Genomic DNA, 6,098 nt, shown 5'->3' on the forward strand with positions numbered 1-6,098 from the left:
TAGTGTCTGTCCGTTCCCTGTCTCTTCTGTGTGAGCTCATTTCTGAAATTCTGGTAGTGCCTGGCGTGGTCTAAATGGACGCACTGGAGGACCACGGGCCGGGAGTTTCAGAAGACATTCCAATCCTCCCTTCTGGAGGGATGTGGATTCCCCTCAAAGGTCTGAGACGAGGCGGGTCGCTCCCGCCGGTCGGCGTGAGGCCATTGTCTATCTTTCAGTTTTGCTTCCACGGAGTTGGAAGACTGTTTCTAGGGGCCCTCTGTCTGTTTCTGTGTGTCTCTGTTTTGTTCTGTGGACTTACTAGACGGATGTTATGGGACAGACTCAGACTACTCCTCTAAGTATTATGATTGATCACTTTAAGGATGTCAGCCAAAAAGCTAACAACCTCAGTGTGGAAGTCCAAAAGGGTTGGTGGCAGGTTTTTTGTTCTAGCGAGTGGCCAGCTTTCAATGTCAGATGGCCGCCAGAGGGCACGTTCAACCTCCCTACCGTCCACCGAGTCGGGTATCATCTCTCAGCCTAAGACGGGCCATCCTGATCAGCTCCCTTACATTATCACTTGGCAGGACCTTGTAGAAGACCCACCCTCTTGTCTTAAGCCCTTCCTAGCCCCATGCCCTCCAGAGCCAAAACCCATTCTTGCTTTGCAGGGGACAGAGAAGAAGGAGAACAAGAAAAGTCTTACCCAGCCTTCAGCACCCCTCTACCCTGTCCTACGGGGGGGGGGGGGACTAAAAAAGAATTATTTTTTCCTTCCCCGTATAACCCCCTAGGATGCCGGAAGAACACCATCCTCCCCCTCTGGGGGAGGCAGACGCTGTTCAGAGAGCGGGAGGCGGAAACGCACCAGTGGGAAGCCCGCCCTTTACCAGACAAAGGGCTCAGAGGGAGCAGTCTGCCTCCGCTGCTGACTCCACTATTCTGCCCCTGCGAGCCACCGGACCCCCAGACGTGAAGGGGAATCAGCCCTATCACTATTGGCCTTTCACCACTAGTGACCTCTATAATTGGAAAGCTCAGAATCCTAAGTTTTCCGAGAAACCTGCAGGGCTTATTGATTTATTAGACTCTGTTCTTTTTATCTATCAGCCCACGTGGGATGATTGCCAGCAGCTTTTGCAGGTCCTGTTCATGACTGAGGAAACAGAAAGAATCCTCAATGAGGACCGAAAACTAGTTTTGGGCGCAGACGGGAATCCCAACACCGACCAGGCTCAGATAGATGCCTCCTTCTCCTTAACTCGGCCCAAGTGGGATTTCAACACAGCAGAAGGTAAGGAGAGGCTCCGGGTCTACCGCCAGACTCTAATGGGGGGGGGGGGGGGTGTCTCCGAATGGCTGCTAGGAAGCCAACCAATTTGGCCAAGGTAGGAAATGTGCAACAGGAAAAAGATGAATCGCCGGCTGCCTTTTTAGAACAGATCATGGAGGCATTCCGTACTTATACTCCCATGGATCCAGAGGCTCCAGAAAGCAAGGCAGCTGTTATCATGGCCTTTGTAAACCAATCGGCCATAGACATTAGAAAAAATTACAGAAAATAGATAGACTAGGAGAAAAAAAGTCTGCAGGACTTACTGGTAGTAGCCGAAAAGGTATATAATAACCGGGAGCCTCCTGAGGATAAGTAGGCTCGCGCCGTGGCGGCTGCCAGCAGTAAGCAGACTCGAGACCTGGCCCGAATACTACTAGCTACCACTGCTGACTCCCCCAAGGAACGAGACCTCCATCTCCAGCAGCTGGCGGACGGCTCAAGAGGAGGTAAAGGAACCACCAAGGTGGGGAAGCAGAGGCTGCAGAAAGATCAGTGCGCATACTGCAAGGAGATAGGGCATTGGGCCCGAGATTGTCCAAAAAGGCCGGCGGGAAGGGAAGCAAGACTGATTGAGTAAAAGTCTTAGAGCTAGATGAACTGAGTGATTAGTGGAGTCAGGGTTCAGACCCTCTCCCCGAGCCCAGGGTAACTCTTAAAGTGGAGGGGACCCCTGTTGACTTCCTTGTCGACACTGGAGCACAACATTCAGTCCTCCGCACCCCACAAGGAAAACTAGCCAGCAAGAAGTCCTGGGTACAAGGGGCAACTGGTATGAGCCACTATTCATGGACTACCTGAAGAACGGTAGATTTGGGAACGGGTCAGGTATCCCACTCCTTTATGGTAATACCAGAATGCCCCTACCCACTGTTAGGACGGGACTTACTGACCAAGATTGGAGCTCAGAAAACTTTCAGACAAGGAGGGCCTCAGGTCACTGATGGCAAGGGCCACCCCATCCAGGTCCTGACCATGAAACTAGAGGATGAATACAGCTTCCACCAGGAGGCGCTCCCGAGAGAGGATAATATAGACAGATGACTACAAGAATTCCCCTCAGTTTGGGCAGAGATGGGGGGGTGGGGTGGGGGCATAGGACTAGCCACCCACAGGACCCTGGTCCTGGTAGAGCTCAAGCCAGGAGAAGGTCCTGTAAGGATCAAACAATACCCCATGTCTCAGGAGGCCCAGAAGGGGATCCAGCCACACATCCAGAGACTACGAAGCCTAAGGGTACTAGTTCCTTGCCAGTCTGCCTGGAACACCCCCCTACTGCCGGTCAAAAAGCCTCACACAAATGACTATCAACCGGTACAAGACCTCCGGGAAGTAAATAAGAGGGTCACGGACATACACCCAACTGTTCCCAACCCACATACTCTCTTGAGCTCCTTGGCACCCTCCACGGTCTGGTATACTGTATTAGATTTAAAGGACTCCTTCTTCAGTCTGCCGCTGGCACCCCAAAGCTAACCCTTGTTCGCCTTCAAGTGGCATGATCCAGAGGAGGGCTACAGCGGGCAACTCACCTGGACATGGCTGCCTCAGGGGTTCAAAAATTCTCCCACCATCTTCGACGAGGCACTACACGAGGACCTGGGTGAGTACAGGAAGGAGCACCCTGGCCTCACCCTCCTACAGTACGTAGATGACATCCTGATTGCTGCTGACACGGCCGAGGACTGCGAGCAAGGGACCCAGGACCTGCTGGCTACCCTGGGGGCCTTAGGGTACCGGGCATCTGTGAAAAAGGCTCAGATATGCAGGGAGAGGGTAAGTTACCTGGGATACATCCTGGAGGGCGGACAGCGGCGGTTATCAGATGCCAGAAAAGAATCTGTCCTGAAGATCCCTACTCCCACCTCCCGAAGGGAAGTAAGGGAATTCCTAGGATCAGCCAGCTACTGCCGCCTCTGGATCCCGGGTTTTGCTGAGATCGCCAGGCTGCTATATGAAGCTACCAAAGAGGGAAAAACATTTGAATCGACTGAAAAAGAGGAAACTGCCTTTAATCAGTTGAAAAAGGCCCTCCTAGGTGCCCCAGCCCTGGGCCTGCCAGACATTATGAAGCCCTTCCACCTCTTTGTAGATGAACACAAGGGAATAGCAAAAGGGGTTCTAACTCAAGCCTTAGGCCCCTGGAACCGCCTGGTGGCTTACCTGTCCAAGAAGCTAGACCCAGTGGCTGCCGGCTGGCTGCCATGCCTAAGAATTATTGCGGCGACAGCACTCCTTGTCAAGGACACAGACAAACTGACCCTAGGACAGATCTGGATCATGACCCCACACGCCATTGAAGGGGTCCTGAAACAGCCTCCTGATAGATGGATGAGCAACACACGTATGACTCATTACCGGAGCCTCTTACTCAACCATCCCTGGGTGCGGTTCCACCCCAGTGCGGCCCTCAATCCTGCAACTCTGCTGCCCGACCCTGACCTAGATGCTCCACTACATGATTGTGCAGGGATCCTGGAGCAAGTACATGGATTCCAGACGGACCTGACCGACCGGGCCCCTCACTGATGCTGAGGCTACTTGGTTCACTGATGGCAGCAGCTTTGTGCGGGACGGACACAGGTATGTGGGTGCAACGGTGGTCACCGAAACGGACACCATATGGGCGGAGGCTCTACCTTCCGGAATGTCAGCCCAGCAAGCAGAGCTCGTCGCCCTCACCAAGGCGCTGACACTGGGAGCTGGAAAACGGCTTAACATCTACACACACAGCTGTTATGTGTTTGCCACAGCTCATATTCATGGGGCAATTTATCAGGAGAGGGGGTTACTAATGGCAGAAGGACGGACTATAAAAAATAAGCAGGAGATACTTGACCTGCTTATGGCCTTATGGCTTCCTGCCTAGCTGGCCATTATCCACTGCCAAGGGCACCAGAAAACTGATAACCCGGTAGCTAGAGGTAATCGAAAGGCTGACCAGGCAGCCAAGGCAGTAAGCCTTACTTCAGTTCCCACCATGACCATACAACTACTGGACCCAGGAGACCCAGTTTTACCAGACCAGCCCAAATACTCCCAGGAGGAGTTACAGCGGATCAAGAAACTCCCCATGGCCCAGGAGATAAAGGGATGGTGGTATACACCTAACAAGGAGCTCGTGCTGCCAGACCGGCTCGGAGTCTCAGTATCAGAGCACATGCATCGGTCTACTCACATGGGGGCCCGAAAATTAAAAGACTTAATTCGACATGCCGGAATCAAGATTCACCAACAGGACACCAAAATAGAGCAAGTTGTATGTGCCTGCAAGACCTGCCAACTCACCAACTCGAGAGCCACATCAAATAAAAAAGGAAGCAGGCTCAGAGGCACCAGACCGGGAGCCCAATGGGAGGTCGACTTCAATGAAGTTAAACCAGGAAAGTATGGTTATAAATATCTTTTAGTATTTACAGACACCTTCTCTGGCTGTGTGGAGGCATACCCAACCAAGCATGAAACGGGGCCAGCTTTTATCTTGCAGGTAACGCAGGCAGTAGCCAAGGCTGTGGGGGGAAATTACATTGTGCTTATAGGCCCCAGAGCTCAGGATAGGTAGAAAGAATGAATAGAACCCTAAAAGAGACCCTTACCAAATTAACCATGGAGACTGGCGGGGACTGGGTGACTCTCCTACCGTACGCCCTTTACCAGGTTAGGAACACTCCTTACACCCTGGGTTTTACTCCCTACGAGATCACGTTTGATAGGCCACCCCCTATTATTCCCAACCTTCGAGCTGAACTTCTTGCTGAGTTTAAAGATCAAGAACTTTTTCTTTCCTTGAGAGGGCTCCAGAAGGCGCACGAGGACATTTGGCCGCGCCTCCGTGCCATCTACGAGGCCGGTCCAACCCTGACACCTCACCAGTACAGGTCGGGAGACTGGGTCTACGTCAAGAGGCACCGCCAAGAGACCCTCGAGCCGTGCTGGAAGGGACCCTACATCGTGGTGCTGACAACCCCCACCACTCTCAAAGTAGACGGTGGTATCGCGACCTGGGTCCATTACACCCACGTTTGGCCAGCGGACCCCCCCCCCCCCCCCCCACGATCCGGAAGGACTTCGTCACGCAATGGGCCGTCAATCGGGACCAACACAACCTGCTCAAGCTCAAGCTATAGCGCATTCGACCCACCTGATATTGGTAACTCTGTTAACTCTGCTTGTCATTGCTCATGCTGCCGGGAGTCCCCACGCCCCCCAAAACATTACCTGGCAGATCGTAGACACCAGCTCAGGGACAATACTTAATCAGACATCCCAGACCCACCCTAGAGACACATGGTTCCCGGAATTACGAGTAGACTTAGAAAGCCTGTTTCCCCCTTATACCGGCCACCCCAGGGTTGATACCACAGGGTTCAGGCGACAAGACTTTTACTTCTATGTCTGTCCCGGTGGAAAAGACCGTGGGGACACTTGTGGGGATGCGGCAGACTACTTCTGCGCCTCTTGGTCATGTGTCACCACTGGACACATCTGGTGGACCCCACCACGCACCGGAGATCTTATCGTGGTAACACGGCCCAGTGGCCCCCGACCACCATATGTCTCGGGCCATGGTAATCCTGTGTCAATATCTTTCACAGAACAAGGAAAAAAAGCAACAGGGTGGGAAGCTGGAAAAACCTGGGGGATCAGGCTTTATGACAAGGTCAGACTTGGGCCTAGAGATAAAGGAATGCTATTTACCCTCCGAATGCAAGCAACCCCGCTTGCCCAGCAGTCGCCCACAGGGGTAGGACCCAACCAAGTACTAGTTCCCCGACCTGCCCGC

Source organism: Leopardus geoffroyi, chromosome D1 (assembly GCF_018350155.1).
Source record: "Leopardus geoffroyi isolate Oge1 chromosome D1, O.geoffroyi_Oge1_pat1.0, whole genome shotgun sequence".
NCBI lineage: Eukaryota > Metazoa > Chordata > Mammalia > Carnivora > Felidae > Leopardus > Leopardus geoffroyi.